Source organism: Nicotiana attenuata, unplaced genomic scaffold, assembly GCF_001879085.1.
Source record: "Nicotiana attenuata strain UT unplaced genomic scaffold, NIATTr2, whole genome shotgun sequence".
Taxonomy (NCBI): domain Eukaryota; kingdom Viridiplantae; phylum Streptophyta; class Magnoliopsida; order Solanales; family Solanaceae; genus Nicotiana; species Nicotiana attenuata.
The window spans coordinates 38,357-57,534 of record NW_017674974.1 but is presented as its reverse complement, the minus strand read 5'-3'; positions in this window follow the sequence as shown (position 1 = coordinate 57,534).

Below are 19,178 nucleotides of genomic sequence, written 5' to 3'. Positions count from 1 at the left end.
TTGAAGAGGTTTGATATGGAAGCATCAAAAGTGATAGACACTCCCATTGCAACGGCTACTCGACTGGACATGGATGAAACTGGATCCCCTGTGAATCAAACTATGTATAGAGGCATTATTGGGTCTCTTCTCTATCTCACTGCCAGCAAACCCGATATTGTTTTTAGTGTGGGGCTATGTGCAAGGTTTCAATCAAATTCCAAGAAATCTCACTTGAAGGTTGCAAAAAGAATTTTGAGATACCTTAAGGGAACACAGGACCTGGTCCTGTATTACCCCTCCGGTGACAGTTTTAATCTTATTGGGTATGTTGATGCTGATTATGCAGGTTATCTTGTGGACAGGAAAAGTACTTCTGGAATGGCTCACTTTCTAGGATCATGTCTTATCTCCTGGGGTACAAGGAAGCAAAACTCAGTGGCTCTTTCAACAGCTGAAGCAGAATATGTAGTTGCAGCCTCCTGCTGTGCTCAGCTCCTATGGATTAAACAACAACTGGTGTATTTTGGGGTATTTAGTGATTGTGTGCCTCTTCTATGTGATAATACCAGTGCACTCAACATGGCCAAGAATTTAGTTCAACATAAAAGAACAAAACATATTGATGTGAGACATCATTTTCTGAGGGACAATATGGAGAAATGCTGATCTGTATGAAGTTCTACAGCAGAGAAGACCAAATTGTAGATATCTTCACCAAAGCTTTAAGCAGGGAACATTTTGAAAGAAATAGGGTGAAGCTGGAGCTATTGAAGCCCAATTGAGAACCTGATTCCTCATCAATTGGCTATGAAAATCACCTTCAGGTAAAATTAGCTAAAGTATTTTCTGGCCAAGTCTAACTCACTTCAATACCGTTGCAGGTAAACACGCATGATGATTATAGAAGTTGTAGATGCATTGCATGGATGATAAAAGAGGATTGAAATTTCAATGACAAGTCAAGAAACTGGTTCTTGTACCAAAGGTTAGTAGTTTTATGCATTCTTTAATACACATCTTGAAAAGGTACAAATATCAACTACCATGTCATTCAACTCTTCAGAACCCTGCTGTCACGTCTTTTCACTTCAAATCGTTTCCTTTCCCTCTGAAACGTTGCAACTCTCCAAGCGCAATCGTTGTTTCAGAACCGGTTCCTATCTCTCTCTTCATAATTATCCTCTCTAATTGAAAATCCTCCCTTTCTTCACAGATCATAGTCCTCCATTAGAACCTGTCCAAAGAATTTTCTCTCCCTCTCTTCAATGGCCGACACAAAGTCTGAAATTCTTGCCTGGGTATTTACTAACCCGGAAAAACCCATTGAGTCCTCCGTTTCCGATGAGGCCTCTGTAACTATCCCTGTACTTATCCCTGAAATCACCCCTAACCTAGATTTCGTGTCTTCCTCCAGTTCTAAGGCGACTGTCTCAGAAACCTCTGAAGTTGTTAGTCCTTCCTCTCCATTTTCTGAGTTTCCTATTGATCAAAAGAAAAGAGGTGAACAAGGTTAAAGTCCTGAGATCGCAGAGGTTTCTGCCATTGTTGCGTCAGAGTCTGTGGTGGCCATGGAGCCTAAGGTCACGACCATCTTTGTGGTATCTGCTGATGGAGTCCTAAATGAAATAGTCTCTGGTGCTGCCATGTCTCGGAGGAACGAGACATAGGATCTCGGAGGAGAAGGAGACATGGTGGTTGTATATGGCTCTACACTAGAAAAAACTACTGGGCCCTCTTGTGAAGAACCTGACCCCTCTCCGGAGGAAACAGGTCAGGGAACTCACTCCCAGCCCAGTTCTGCTCATGCATCTCCTCCTCTATTTGCTATTAAACCCTTGGACATTCTACTTCCTGAGATGAGGTCCAGTGATGATGAGGATCTAGACAACGCTCCTCTTGATGCATTCATAGTCAAACGAAGGGTAGTGATCACTCCTGAGTCTTCTACTAAACGACCTACTACTAGGTTGCAAGTCAAGGTAGCTTATGACTCTGCCCTTCAAAAGAACAGGAATAGCAATAATAAGAAAAAGAGGAGACTGGTGAAAGACAATGAAATAGTGAGTGATAAGGTTGTCCATGTGGTTGAAGTTGAGGAGGAAACAACAGAGGAACCTAGTTCCTTAGTAACAAGGTCCCAAAAGAAGAAGCAGTCTGCTTCTGTAGAAAATGTTACAACCCCTATTTAAAAATTGAAGGAAGTTGTGTGTGAGATCTCAGTTTCTGATGAGGATGTGTTGGTCAAGTCCAAAGGAAAAGCAAAATCAAGTGGTATAAAGTCTGGGAAGAGGAAGATGGAACCCGTTAAGGAACCTGGTCTTGTGAAAAATATAAGGAGTGAATCCAGTTCTGCTTCAGAATGATTAAGGCACCAAAAGGTCTTGATGGGTCGCACTTTTGACCCAACAATTTCTACTATGGCTGGTGCAAGACAAGTCCTTGAAATGGCTGAGTTTCAACAATGGGGACATCTCTTCAAAATGGATGCACCCAAGGTGTATGAGGCAGAAGTTCAAAGCTTCTATGTTGATCTCTTTCCCGTTGATACTGACCATATATATGCCTTGGTTAATGGTGTGGATATTGTATTTGATGTGAGTCTGCTTGGAGAAATTCTTAACGTCCCTACTATTGGTGTGTCAACTGTGAGAGATGGGTGTGGATCAATCTTTTGAAATGCTGTTGTGAAGGATATTGCGCACCAAAAGGGGGACCAGATTCACAAGAAGGCCTTACTCTTTGTCTATCAGTTTCTCTTCGAGTTGGTGAACAAAGTTCTGTCACCCCATGCTGAGAGGAGGTCCATGACTTCCAAGTCTGACCTGTTTCTCATGGAACAACTGGATGGCTTTACCCCTGTGAACTTACCTGCTATCATGATTGAACATATGCAAAAGGTAGCAACCTTCAAGGTGGCAATCATTGTATTCCATATGGGTTTCTACTTACACAAGTGTTTAAGTTTTTCAAAGTGCCACTGGGGTAAGGCAAGGTAGGAACCAAGAAGCAGACTTTCTCTCAAACAACCTTGGAAGATTGTGAGTGCATTGAGAAGAATGGGGTGACAGGAAGTACATCAACAATCTCACATCTTATCAACGCGTAAAATAGTGCAACTGAGGAGATTCGAAGGTTGAAGGCTAGGAATGCTATCCTGGAAGGCCAGCAAGCTCAAGGGGCCCCAGAGTCGAATGAAGAAGTGGTTCGCTTGACAAAGGAAAACGGTGATCTCAGGGCACAAGTGGAGAACCTGAAAACAGAATTGCTCAATGAGCAAAAGTCGGCCAATGCCCGAATAGACCTAGTTCTCCAAACCCTTGCTACAGCTTCCAAGCCCTCTACTCCTAGTGCCCCCTAAGCGACCCTTTTACTGACCAGTTTCTGGATTGTCTCTTTGTTGTTTTAATGACTTTGTAGTTCTGTTTGTTTTCTTTTGTTTAATGTGGATGGGATGTATCAGTACTGCTCCCGTTTCAACAGTCCAATTCTACCTTTGCTTTTTAAGTAAAGGCATATGTTTTATATCTACAATCCATCCTCTTTTGTTATCTCAATGCTTGTATTCTCTATTTCTCTTCTCTATCATGTTGTGTGCATGTATGTGGCATGAGTTAGCTCGTCTAGACTTCTTTATGTTGTTTGCCTGCTTGTGTATTTTTAATGATGTCAAAAGGGCAAAGTATAATTGAAATAGGGATCTTATTAAGGGGGAAGCATAAAGTCAGGGGGAACTTCTAAAGTTCCTGTTACTTCATCTGGTTATTTTTGCTCTAAATACATGTTAGCAATATCTAAGTTTGTCATCATCAAAAAGGGGAAATTGATGGGTTTTCAATGTCTTTGCGTTATGTTTTGATGATCTAACATACTTACTATCCAGAACCAGATAGGGAGCTTGACACACTCGATACACATTGCCAATGAATGGATTCCAGCCTGAATTCAAGCTAATGTGAACTGCTGCAAGTGTAGAGAATAGAGAAACAAGACAGGGACCTGATCCCTTGTGTTTCCCTAACAGCACTACGAAAGTCAACTGTGCACAGTTGGAAAGTGACTGCCACAGAAACAATTCACACAGTGCAGTAGTTTTGCAGTCACTTGTTCTTTGACCATCTGAGTGCTTACATCATTCAAGTGATGTCATCAAAGGTGTAGGAACAAATGTATTACAACAAAAACATCACTTGAACACTTGAGAATATACTTCAAGCATTCAAGTCTTCTGCAACAGTAAACTTAATTCCCAAGAGCTTGAAGAACAAAGTTAAATACTACTATGGACTAGTTCCTAAATCTAGTATTTTGTTGTCCTTAGTTGAGTTCTAACTTTGTGATTGTTCTTATTGTAATTCCTAAATTGCTTAGCTAGAAGCGTTGCTTAGGAACCCCTTTGTAAAACCATAAACTTTCTGAGTTTGTGTTGTGACTAGAGTTAGTCATAAGTTAAAGTCTTTGTAACTAGTGAGTGACAAAGTGGCTTGTGGTAAGTGTATCACAAGTTAGTTGAGTTGAAGTCTTTGTAATAGTGTCATTACAAAGTGGCTTGTAATAGTGTATTTACAAGTTAGTGAAGTTGAAAGCCTACAAGTGCAGGTTGTGGTTTTTGTCCCCTTGAGTTGGGATTTTTCCACGTAAAAATTCTGTGTCTCATTTACCTACTGTTTCATTAGTATTCTCAGTGGAAACTCATAGAGGATCAGGTACTCTATAGTTTGGTGTACTCATATAAACTAACAAGTATGAGTTGCAAGAATCTCCATATAACTTGGAGAAAATATTTATGGCAACTTAATCACAGTACGTCACCCATAGAAACCAAAATAATTACCCTGATTTTACCCATACAAAATAATTACGCGACCCTAACCATATAATGTTTCGGTAGATATGTATCGTATTATAGTATATTGTTGCAATATAATTATATACTCTATATATTATAGTATACTCTTACAGTATATTATGATATAGTAACGGTATACTGATGGGTAACTGTGTTTTTATTTAAATTTATGTTGAAATTGTAGATTATTATAGTATATCATTCCGGTATATATGTATACTATATACTGTTGCAGTATAATTGTATGCTCTTACAGTATATTTTGATACCGTGGCGGTATACTGTTAGGTAAATGTGTTTTTATTCAAGTTTCAGCTGAAATATTGCATATTATTACAATATATCGTTTTGTTAGCTCTTTTATTAATTAAAAGAATCTTATTTTATTTTATTTTTTCTTTGTCATTAGATTGTGTATCATATAGTAAGTCATAGTAATAATAATCTTCAGAGTTAGATAATCGCAGTATGAGGTCAAGGGCGGATATAGCCTTTCAGATACGAGTTCGATTGAATCTATAACTTCCGATACAGTGTATGAATTTATATGTAAGAACCTAATAAAATCTCAACAAGTACTAGATTTGAACCCATAATTTTAACAGTATAACGAGTTCAATGTTAAAATTAAAAGTTGAATCCATTAAATTTAAATCCTGGATCTGCCTCTATATGTGGTTGAACAGTTAACTTATCCATGGAGTTCATTAATGAGACATTTTGGATTAGGGGATCTTGATCTATGAATGCATGAAAAAGAGTACAAAGATGCTCCTAAAGCCTTCAAAGTTCAAACAAAAGCACATATGCTGAAGAGATGAATAACGTGCTATGTTGGAATAAACAGGAGAGGGAAAACCCAAAAAGACATAAAGTAATCACTGGAAGAAAGGGAAAGTCAAGGAAAAGTTAGGATAAATAGAAAGAAAAAAACAGGAAAGAAAAAGCACAAAAAGACAAAGAGTAATTAATGGGAAAAAGGGAATGTCAAGGGAAAGTACGGGTAAATATTTTTGACCGCATGGGTATATTATGTAAAAAGTTTGAAGCGGGTAATTAATTTCTCCCAAATGGGCATTTTGAGTAGATTTCCCTTTATTCTTTAGAGATGTTTGATTAAGCTCAACCAAATATTTTGGTGTTTGACAAATATTTGCCCAATGCCCTTTTTGCTTGTGGAAGTATGACCAACTTTAAGTTGTCCTATCTTTCATTTAAGCCATTGCACAAAACAAGCGGATCTTTGACCGTGAGATATTCTATTTTCAACCCTTCATCAAGGTGATGGCGCAAGAAAATCAAGGCCTTAGCACAGTCTTGGGTAGATGCTTTTTATCTTTAATGGCGTCTCCAAGACCCATTGCATCTAAATGGATTTCAACATCCAACAACTATATCATATAGTTCTTGCGCAAAATTTCAAGGGCAACAGACTTTCTTTTCATAAGACTAGTCATAATTAAAAGAAGAGATAAGTTATACCTTAGTCTTCTCAAAGAGCTTCTTGAGACGGTAGAGACTCGTGCTGATAACGTGTAATGAAACAATAAAGAAGAATATTGCAAAGAGAGAGAGAGAGAATTCTTATTGATTTTTAGGGTGAATTACAATGGAGTAGAACACCTTTATTTATAGGGAAAGAGTGACTTAGTCACCAAGTAGTAATCCTTAAAATCTCTCTTAAATATAGACATTCATCTTAAATACAATTCTATTTATAACAAAAACTTTTTTATGGCCTACGGGCCCTAAATTTTCCCGTACTAATTAAGAATATGTTATATTTTATTAGAGGACACATGATTGTATTTTTGTTCCGATAGAAGTGAGTAAGAACTTAAGTCATGATATAGGAAGGAGTTCCGTGACATGGGTGTATTTGGTACGAAGAAAAATATTTTCCGAAAAATGTTTTCCAATTTTCTCATGTTTGGTTGGCTTAAATGTTTTGGAAAACATTTTCCTTATGAACTCATTTTTCTCCAATTGGAGGAAAATATTTTCCTTATCAAGAGAAGGGAAAACATTTTCCAAAACTCCTTCTCAACATTCCCAACCCTCACCAACCACCCCATCCCTCTCCCCAAAAAAGTTTTTTTTTTTTTTTTTACTTTTTTTTTTTCAAATTTCAGTTTTTCCGTCACCACCCACCCTACTACCCCTCCACCCACCCCACCCCCATCCCGTAAAAAAATATTATTTTTTTTATTAAAATTTCAAATTTCTGTTTTTTCGTTTTTCTGAACCACTCACCTCCNCGAAAAGTGTCACTTTATGGAAAGACGGATTTGGTGTGGTGGCGTCATTTTCTTGCTTTTTTCTCTCATCTTGTTCTTCTTTATTATTAAATAATCATATTTTATCCTTTATCCTGCTTTTTTATTTAATAATTCTACTTCGTACCCTATTTTTTCTTAGTAATGTTGCAAGTTTATTCTTCATATTGTTGGTGCATGACATCGTGAAACGATGGCAAACAACAAGATCTATCTAAACATTGTATTTATCAAAACAATACAATACAATGCAATACGATACATTATAAAACGACATGTAACAAAATTCCAAACAAGATGTTAGAGCCCATTTGGACATACGAAAATTTTTACTTTTTTTTTAAAATCAGCGTTTGGTCATAAAAAATTTCAATTTTACTTGAAAATGCATTTTGAAATTTTTCGAAAATTTGAAAAACTTCAAAAAGTTGTTTTTCAAAATCCTCTCTCAAAACTTCAAAAACAACCTAAAATTATATTCATGTCCAAACATAATTCTAATTTTCAAATACCATTTTCAATTGATTTTTTTTTTCACTTTTTTTTTGGAATTTTACAATTCTTATGTCCAAATGCCCGCTTAGAGCCCGTTTGGACATAAGAAAATTTTCCTTTTTTTTCAAAAATATTTCACTTTTATCAGCGTTTGTTCATAAAATTTTCAATTTACACTTGAAGATGANACATCCCAAGCAAGTGAAAGGTAATTCATCAACTTGGAACCGCCCACAACTGCACTTTCTCTCTAAGAGGCACACAGTGTAATGCCTTCCTTCATCGTTCACCGTATGCAAGTATTATTTGATATATATATATATCAAATAATAGACGTATTAAATACAGTATAGATATATACAATTAAAATACAATTTAAATATACAGTTGTAAACTTTTATTTATCTTTCAGAATCATCATATATATATTGAATTCAAACAAATATGTATTGAATACAAACATACATACATACATACATATATATATATATATATATATATATATATATATATATATATATATATAAAATACAATTTTTAATTAGCGAGAAGGCGTTTTGGGCTGGACTTGTGAGGTTGAGCCAGGGAGAAATTCAAAAATAGCCAGATTTATAACTGGTCGTTCAAAAATAGCCCAATTTCAAAAGTAATCGAAATTTAGCCACTTTTTATGTAAAGATAAATCTGAGCGAAAACACTGTTCAAAACCCGGAAAATACTCCAGTATATTATGCTGGAGTTCCAGCATAAGTATACTTGAACTCCAGCATATTATACTGGAGTTCCAGAATAGTATGCTGGAACTCCAGCATAATATGATGGAGTTCCAGCATAAGTACACTAGAACTCCAGCATAATATACTGGAGTTCCAGCAAGTATATTTGTCCAGTATAATATACTGAAGTTTGGAGCACCGGTGCTCCAGTCTCCAGTATATTATACTGGAGCCAGCAAAGTATACCGGTCCAGCATAATATGCTAGAGTTCATACACAAGTGCACCGAACTCCAGTATATTATGCTGGACCGGTCTCTATTGCAGCAAAATAGTGACTATTTTTTATTGACTTGGTAAACGCTGGCTATTTTTGATTGATCAGTCCGAAAACTGGCTATGCCGTGCTATTTTTACGTTGAGCCAAGATAGCTTTGAGGTTGGATTTGCGCTTGACTTCCCCTGTTGTGTGGCCCATAATTTTTTTTAGTTTCCCACGTATCCGTATTTGCATTGAGAAGTCTCACGTTATGGGGTAAACTCTCTAATTAAAGATAATTCCATACCTAGGATTCGAACTCCAAACCGCTAGTTAAGTACGAAAAAGTACTTACCACAACCCTTGTTGGTGGCATAAATCTTTTCGACAAGTAAATGTGTTTTCGGATAAGTAACTCTATTTGTTTATATGCGCTTGTAGAATCTGTATTATTCTCCAATCTGGCTGAGCAAATCCAAAAAGACAAAGTTTTGCAGAATCATTATGTAACAATAGTGTGAACATTATTGTTTACTCATAAAACGTTACAGTTAAATTTATATGGTTTATATACAAGTGAATGATTTGATCCAAAAATAATAAATAAATAAAATAAAATGCAAGACTTAGTGTTGAAATCGAGATAAATAACATATAGCTTGATTTCAGGAGCAAGGCTTCCGAAGGCAATGATAAGAATAACGTTTAGACAAAAAATAAAGTATTACTTAGGAATAGTGAGTAGCATAAGTTTGTGAGAGATTTTTCGTGTGTTATAATGGTTGTTGAAGTCACTGTTTATAGCTAAACCTATGGAACAAGGTCCTAGGATCAGTATGTAACGTCAGGTCATGAATGTCAAAATTTTCTATAACGACTGCGTATTTAATACTGTGGAATATTCTTCATCGAATGTCATCTGGTGATAAGTATTTGTTTGGTCTCGTTGATAATGTTTCTTTCGGGATCTACCCGGTGTCAACCGAAGTTGTTGTCCTCCGTCTTAGCTTTCACTCGCTTCATCTTACGTCTTCCCCCCGGTTCCACGTGTCACTCTGTTATTCGAGCAATTAATATAAACTGATTTTACCTTGTACAGACAATCCCCCTGCTTTCTGGTGGCACATATTTGTGTCACTAGGAAGTTGGTGAAGATTCCTTTCTTGGAGGATTTCTGAAAAATTTTTGATGCTTGATAAGACGCACGTCTCCTCGCATTTAATACCTCAGAAATGTATTACTCCACGATTTAACAATATTTTCGCCGGTTCTCGAGGTAATCATGACCACGATTTTAGTCGCCAATTCCTTTACTTATACGCCTCATTCTTCTTCTTTCACTTCTACTAGTTTCATAAACTCTTCTCAACTTCTTTGCATTAAACTTATTTCTCCTTTCATCGTTCTTTAATCTTCTTAAAAAAAACTCTTATCTCCCACTGTTGATCATGATTTCTTGTACTAATTCTTCCAAGAACTCCAGTTTTCTCTTCGGTGGGGGCCTCAAGAGGAGCAAAGACAAAGAGGTCGATGTTGTTTCTGATCCGCCTACAATGAGCACCATCATCCCCAAACATCTCAACATAACCAAGGATTTCGAAGAGAACTTCCCTACTTCAAACTCTCGCACTTGGGCTGTTGGCAAATACCCTTCTTCTATTCGCCCTTCCAGTATTCCTACGGTGAAGGAGGACTGTGATTTCCATGCCTTAAACATCATCTCTCCCGATCTAGTGGAGCGAGTGACCTTCACTAAGAAGGGTTTTGCGTATGTTTACACGTATCCCTTCACCCTGGGACCGTTTTCTTTGAGGGGGGAACATGACCCCGTGATTTTGGAACTGTGCCACCAGTACGAGGTTTATTTGGCACAGGTGGGCCCTTAGGTATGGAGAACGGTGGAGTGTCTGCGGCGGTTGTTCCAGGAAATGAAGGAGCCCCTCACCTTGGCTCATATGATGAACCTCTACTCCCCTAAGATCTTTTGTGGGGGAGTAATAAATTTTAGCTAGCGTGGCCACCATGCATTGCTTACCAGCATGGATGACGACAAAGACCGTGGACGGATAAAGCAGTTTGTCGTTATTGCAACCTTGGATATCATCCCGGTCACAACTCCATCCTTTCCTGAGTCCTGGATTCATTCACGTAAGTTCAAAGTCTATCTCTTTATTTGGAAAAAAGGCTATTTCATGTCATTGCTAACCCTTCTCTTTTCATTATTTCAGCAACTCAGTGGACACCACCAAGGGTTGAAGGCCTGGATATGTGGGTTCAGAAGATTCTGAATATCACCACGCCTGAGACCCCACGGGTAACTGATTTTGTGTTCATTCTATTTTTCTACATAGGAAAATTTGCTAACCCCACCTTTTTGTTGGATTAAGGTTTCCCTCAGGGTTCTGTTTCCATCTATGAGGAGGATGTTTTGGTTGATCCTGCAGAGGTTGCGAGGTTGTTGAAGTAGGTTGTCCCTCGAACAGGTGCCCCCGGGTCTGCTTCCGATGCAAGTGCTTTCTCTCGGAGTTCCCGATCAGAGAACAAGCAACCAAAATGGCGACGTTCTTCCTCGGTCGAGGATAAGAATAAGAAAGTGAAGAAAGCCGCACCCAAGCCAGCCGCAGCCGTTGTGGTTATTGACGATGACGGGGAAGCTAGTGATTGAAGAGGCTCCCCTACAAAGGAGACAACGACCTTCATCAGCTCAACATAATTCTCAGTCTGAAGAGCTTAGAACCCCAACCGAGGACGAGCCCAAGCACTCTGGGGAGAATTTGACTTAGTGGAGAATGCCAATTCTCCCTTTCCAGTCCCAGTTGCTGCTCCCGGTACTCTTCCGCCTACGGTTGGTGAGCAAACAACAAACAGCACTGCCTTTGCCGCAGCTGCTTCTCAACCTACAATACCATTAGCTTCATCTTCTTCCACACCGGCCATACCTTCATTACCAACAACTGCTACATCTCCCCTACCGGCTACAGGCGCCCGAGAGGAGAATGTCCCTTCTCCCCAGTCCCCTGACCACGAGAATTTGGGGCACAACTACTCGCCTTCTTCCGCAGATCCCCAGGGGAGGAGGAACGTCTCACTCTCGATGTCAACAGAGTGCCATTTGCTGTCTAGGCCAGTGGAACTCGCCAATTATCTGAAGCCGCTGACTCTAGAGAAAGATAAAAAAAAATACACTCTCTTTCTAGGGAGTGTATGATAAACAACGCCATGCACAATGCAACAACGGTATTTCACTTATTCTTTTTACTTCTTGTTTCTTCTTGACTTGATATGACAGGGTTTCTAACTTTGGTATTTGCTTCGCAGGCCGACTTCCTCATTTCCGTGGGCCTTTAGAAATTGATACCCGACAAAGAGGGACTCAAGTCCGTGCGGGATCAACTGTTGGCCGATAGGAATCAACTTGCCGTCCGCCTCCCTGTGCTAGAGGCAAAAGCCGCTGAGGCGAGTGATCTTGAGGCCCAGTTGAAGCTAAGCGAGCAAGAGGTAGTGACCCTTAGTCAAGAAGCTTCTCAATTAAATGTTCTATTCCAAGGCTAAGGCTAAGTTGTCTGAAGTTGAAGATGTCGTGCTCGCTGCGGCCAAATGCGAGTCTGCCTCCATTGAACGAGTGAATAACTTTGAGGCAACCTTGAATTCCAAAGCTGACGAGGCTGCTGCTGCTGAGGAAAAGTGTGCCCAGATAGATGATAGGTATGTGAGGATCATGGAACACAATAAGGTTCATATAACCACAATCCATGATCTCGATCTTAGCCTTAGCGCCACGAGATCCGAGCAGGATGGCCTTCTAACCGAGGTTGATAGGCTTAAATCAGAACTTCAACGCCGAGCGGATTCCCTCATCATCGAAAAAACACATTCTGTGTATCATATGAGGAGGAAAACCTTGGAAGGGGCCAAAGGGGAGGGGGTGTCATTGATATTGACGATGAGATCGCCAAGGCCCGGGCGCTGGAGTTAGTTCGAGAACGCCTCCTAGCTCAGCCTGATGCAACTAACTCTTTTAGTTCCGATTTTGAGTTCTCAGGAATTGAGGAGGAACTTGAAGAGAATAATGATGAAGGCCAAGATCCCTAGACGGAGAAAGATCCACCTACTTCTCCCGGGGGCGCAGATGCTTCTCTTCCCTCGAGTTCCGATGACGACGTAGTTTAGCTTTTTGCTTTCTTTTCCTTTGTTTTTTTCCTTTTGTATTTTTGTACTTGTGCTGCTTGGCATATTTAATAAATAAAAGTGCTTTTTGTTTAAGCATTGCACAAAGTTTATTCTTTTTCTCGTCAAATTAGGCAGGGGTTCCGGTGTATTTTTCCCCGATAGCATTTGGGTTCCGGGCATAAATCTTCTGGGACCAACCCTTTACTGTGAGAGTTTCATAAGAGAGGGCCCTCTTATGTTTACGGTGCTCTTAAGAAGGATGGCTCCTGTTCATTCCCGCACTAGCATTTGAAGTAATTAGTTAACTTTAAAATGAGAAAATTAACTCATCGTTTGGACAAGAAACAAGATAAAAATAAAAGAAGTTCATTTTATTCCTTCTATCTTCAAAATTACATAAGCAGTTGAGTGCTGAAAATAAAGAAATTGCCAATACATGTGGCTATTCTGTACAATTTGTTTCTATAGGGCTAGTTGTGCAATACCTGGTCCCGATGAGGCATATTTATTTCTGAATTTTGTTGTCCCGATTCCTGTGAAAGTCAAGTTGCCGTATTCTCATACTATTCCCTAGTGTTCGAATGCGAAGAATACGAATTGGAACACTGGTAGTCTTGCTCCTTTGAGGATTCCACTAGTGAATGGTTGTATAATCTTTGGTTCGATAGCAAGCTTCATTTCCCATAGGAACTTTGCTATCGAGCAAAAGATTATCTAACCACCCCCTAATAGCTTGTAGGAAATAACACCCGTGAACGATTGAATAGCCTTTGGTCTGATAGCAAGTTTTGCTTCCGGTTAAGAATTTTCCATCAAGCCAAAGACTATCTAATCATCCTGCAGTGGTTTGTTGTTTCCATGACTTGTCATTTAAAGGTCTTATCTCTGCTAATGATGTTTTTTAGTATGTTTTCCATTGTTGCCTCGTTAAAAACCTTGTCAGAAAAATCCAATTGGGATAAAAACTAGGTGAAGGGAAAAAAGTGCAGCACATACTTTTAGTACAAGCGGTGCTCATCAACAATAATAACTTTTGAGGCGAGTCACATTCCAGTTACTTGGTAATTTGGATTTGTCTTTGTTTTCTAGTTCATATGATCCTTTCCCAGTGATAGCTAAAACCCGATAGGGGCCTTCCCACGTCGGACCCAGCTTTGCTACATTGAGCTCCTGGGTGTTTTGAGTTACTTTTCTCAAAACCAAGTCTCCCACTTTGAGATAACGGATATTGGCTCTCCGGTTATAATAACTTTCCATTCTTTGTTTCTGGTCCACCATCCTTATGTGTGCCAAGTCCTTGCATTCGTCAAGCAGCTTCAATTTGACCAGCAATGCTTCGTTGTTTGTTTCTTTGTCCGCCCAGAAGTACCGCAAGTTTGGTTCTCCTACTTTCACAGGGACCACAGCTCCTGCACCGTATACAAAAGAGAAATGTGTCTCTCCCATGCTCGACTTGGCCGTCATTCGGTACGCCCACAACACTCCCGATAACTCTTCGGGCCACTTGCCTTTGCCTGCTTCCAATCTCTTTTTGAGGTTTTGACTAATCACCTTATTGGTTGATTCTGCCTGTCCATTTGCGCTCAGATGGTATGGAGAAGATGTGATTCTTCTAATTTTCAGGTCTTCAAGAAATTTTGTGACCTTGGAGCCTATGAACCGTGGCCCATTGTCGCATGCAATCTCTTTCGGTATTTCGAACCAGCAAATTATGTTTTCCCACAGGAAATCGACTACTTCGCGCTCACCGATCTTCTGGTAATGACCTGCTTCAACCCATTTAGTGAAGTAACCGGTTAGAATTAAAATAAATCTTACCTTCTCGGGAGCCGACGACAACAGTCCCACTATATCCATACCCTAGTTCATGAATGGCCATGGGGATAGTACCGAATACAGTAGTTCTGCCGGTTGGTGTACCAGTGTTGCATAACGTACTTGTCGAATTTCTGAATGAATGCCTTTGCATTTTGTTCCATCCGAGGCCAGCAGTATCTGGCCCTAACTAGTTTTAGGACCAACGAATCTGCACTTGAATGAATCCCATAGATTCTTTCATGAGCCTCTCTCATGACATAATTAGCCTCGAATGCTCCTAAGCATCGGGCCAACGGACCTTAGAACGACCTTCTGTATAACTGTTCTCCATAAAAGCTATAACGAGCTGCTTTGGTGCGGAGTGCCTAGGATGACTTCAAGTCTGAACGCACATTTTCCGGGTTTAAGCTTCATGTTGTGCTTCTTTAGGATGTCGAATGTTTCCTCGAGATGTTTTAAATGGTCATCTACATTCAAAGACTTGACCAACATTTCACCAATGTACACTTCCATTTTTTTTACCTATTTACTTTTCGAACATCTTGCTCATGAGCTTTTGATAAGTGGCTCTGACATTTTTGAGACCGAAGGGCATCATAATATAACAATATATGCCGAAGTTTGTGATGAACAAAGTTTTTTCCGAGTCCTCTGGATTCATCTTAATTTGATTGTATCTGGAATAGGCTTCAATGAAACTCATTAACTCATGCCCGGCCATGGTGTCGATTATTTGATTGACTTTTGGCAATGGGAACGAGTCTTTCGGGCACACCTTATTCAAATCTTTATAATCTATGCACATTCGGAATTTATTATTCTTTTTCGGAACAACAACTATATTAGCTAGCTAGTCAGGATACTTTACCTCCTGTATTGAACCGATATCAAGTAATCGCGTTACCTCTTCTTTGACAAACATGTTTATGATCTCGGCTACCAGGCGATGCTTGGGTCTAGGCTTAACTTGTGACAACCACCTCTATCAGGATACCTGTCATATTCGCGTGCGACTATGCAAAACATTCGACGTTTCTTTTAACAAATTCAATAAATCTTGACCTGAGCTCGGGGTTTAGTCATGTCCCCAAGTAAACCTTTCTCTCTAGAAATTTTCCGAACAATGCCACTTGTTCGAGTTCTTCCGCCGTGGGCTTGGTCGCATCCGTTTCTTCCGGTACCTGAAAATATCTTGGTATCTAGTGGGATTCCGATGGATCGTCCCCTTTATCATCTTCGTTTGGTTCGGGAGTAGGCGTCGGTTCCTGTAATTTCTATGCCTCGCGTTCCTTCTCTTTACTACTGAAAACTGAGACCGCGTTCATCTCCCTTGCCACCAGTTGATCTCCTCTTATTTGTTTAATTCCCTCTGGAGTCGGGGATTGCAGCATTTGGTGATACGTTGATGGTACGACTTTCTTCTCATGTAGCCATGTTCTATCTAGAATTATGTTGTAGCCCATGTCGTCGTCCACCAATTCAAATAAGGTAGTCTTCATGACCCCTTCAGCATTCGAGGGCAGCGAGATCTCCCCCGGGTTGTTACACTTGCTAAGTTGAATCCGGCGAGGTGTTTTGTCGTTGCAATGATGCTCCCGGTTAGCTTGGTTTGTTCCAACACTCTCCATTGAATGATTTTGGCTGAACTTCATAGGTCCACCAAAACATGTTTAATTTTAAAATCTAGAACGTTAAGAGAAATTACCAGGGCATCGTTGTGCGGCAGAAGGAGTCCATCAACGTCTTCTTCTGTGAATGTGAGGTCGTCTTTAGCGACTTCCCGGAGTCTCTTGCGATGAGTCACCGACACCTTTATCTTTTTCGCCATCGAAAAGGTTACACCGTTGATCTCGTTCCCCCCAAAAATCATGTTGATACTTAGTCGATGAGGGTTGATATTGGAATAAAGTATGCATATTTATATGCATATCGCCTCGCATTTTACTCATATTGTGTGAGTTTTGTATGTGTAATGCAATGATTTGTTCTAATTCATGGTGTTTTTATATGTAGGAGTCCAATGGAAGTGATTTGGAAAATTGGCATCCAAATTAAAGCAAAAACGGAAGAATTTGGAGGAAGTACGAGTTTAGTGTCCAGGTTGGCGCTATGCACAACCCAAAGCGCCATTGACAGAAGACCCAAAAAGTTTGTTGTCCAGGTCGGCACCAGGCGCCAAGCGTGACGCAAAAGGGGTCCTAGTTCAGATGGGACTTGGTGATTTTAACCCTACATGCCTCCACCATGTATAAAAGGGGTTCTAAACCTATTTTTAGGGTGTTGAACATTCTTTGGAGGCGACAACAAGACACGGAACACTCGGGAGAAAGGATTCTTAGTTTTTTTCTTCATCTTTCTTAGCAGTTTCAATTATTCAACACTTGTGAATTGGTTTTAATATTATCACGAGTGTCTAAAACCCATAGTACTGGAGTTGTGATTTAGCCATGAATATTGTTGTTTAATATTGACTTAACCTTAATTACAGTTCACCAATATATGGTTGTTTCTTCAATTCTGTGATTAATTGCTTAATTGTCTGGCAAGCAGTTAGGTTCAATTTACTATGCTATGCTATACTTGAGAAAGCCATGTTTAGATTAGAGAAGAATTGAAGAGAGCATGATCTTAACTCTGAGGGGGGCGGCTTTGTGGTTAGGATAGGAATATACCTAGTCACCTTGCTTAATTAAACATCATAATCTTAATGTGTTCTTAATAGATAGATTTCATAGGAATATAGGCATTAATCTATTTTGAATAGACGAGTAGTACTTCGGGAGAAGGCTACGTGAGCAATTGTTCGATTAATTAGCAACCATGAGTCAATTGTATGAAAGGGAGAGTTAATTAGAACACAATAGGATTGGTGAATCGATCACAACCCTAAAATATTTGTCTCAACTGAATACACAACAACCATTTTGCTGCTTGATAATTTAGTTACTAGTTAGAATTATTGTTTAGTATAATCACACATTTAAACTCTGATTGACTCAACGGAATAACAATCTTGGTGAATTTAGTGGGTAGTTAATACAAGTCTCAGTGGGTTCGACACTCGACTTATCATTTGATTACTTGTACAATCACGTATACTTGCGTGTGTGTTTGGGAGCAACAAGTTTTTGGCGCCGTGACGGGGTGGAGAGTTTGCATTGATTATAGAAGGCTCAACAATGCAACCCACAATGACCACTTCCCACTTCCATTCATAGACCAAATATTGGACAGATTGGCGGGGCATGAATATTATTTCTTCCTTGATGGTTATTGATAAGTGGGGATTTTGACTACTTACTAGCATCTTTTAGCTTTTGTTTTAGTCTAAAAGCGTTTAATTGTGTTCCTGAAACTGATGAAATATGCAAAATTGTAAGAATGTTGGAAGTTGGACTCCCGAGATGAAATCCGAGTCAAAAGGGAATAATAAAAACACAAGGCAATAAAAGGCACAAGAATTTGCTAAGTGCGGACCGTAGAATTCCGTCCGCGGCCGCAAACAATAAAGAAAAACCCAACAGGCTTCCTAGCAAAATGCGGACCGCAAAGGAATTGTGCGGCCGCAATTGAAGAATTGGAAATCAACTTCAGAGGTGTGCAATTTTCCAAAGTCCAAGTCCCTCAAGATTGCAGACCGCACAAGAATTGTGCGGCCACAGAAGAAGTTCCTTGCTGTAGCATAAAGAAATATGTGGACCGCATATCAACAGATTGCTGCTGCAGTGATAAATCTGCAGACCGTAGAAACATTGCCTCGCGGCCGCAGTGGAGAATTGTGCGGCCGCAGAATCCTAGCTCCTGCAAGATGAATAATTCTTTGGACCGCTCATGAATTGTGCTGCCGCAGAACCTCCTGAAGGGCATTTTTGCCCGAAATTTCCAGCCCTTTATAAATAGATGAGTTTCTCAAAATTAGGTCAACTTTTGACATCAGCAACTACAATAGCCATTTGTCTTTGCTTATTTTAGTAATCTTTCATATTTTGGGATATTTTAACATAGATCTTATCATTTTGATTTTACAATATGAGTTGAATTATCATCTCTTCTTCTATTTCTTTAATTTCAAGCATGTGTAGCTAGATTTTTACTAAGGTTGTGACCCAACCCTAGTATGTAAACCTTATGGGTGTTTAATTTAATGCTTGATTATGGTTAGGGTGTTTTATTTAGCCTGGTTCATGCTTTAATTTGTGAAATTAATGGTTGCAAACATTAGTTCATGCCTATTTGACCATGCCTATTTGACTTAGTCTCTACTTGAAAAAGAGAGACTTAGTCTAGGAAAATTTGGCTAACAAGAAATTGGGTCAATCGAGAGATTGATTATCCCAATTAAAGGGTTCAACCTAGAGATAGTAATAACCCGACTTGAGCTTTTATCAACCATTTTGAGCAATACCCATTTGGACTTGAGAAAGTCAAATTTGGAAAAATTACTCTCTGACCGAGAGGTATTAAGTGGGTAATTGAGGGTTGATAGCTATAATACACCCTGATCAACAAAACAAGCATTAAGGTTTATATCCCATTAGGCAAACACCTAGGTGATGGTCATAGCCCTAGGCCTTTTACAAAACTTGAAAAACAACAAAAACGATTTCTTAGTTTCGT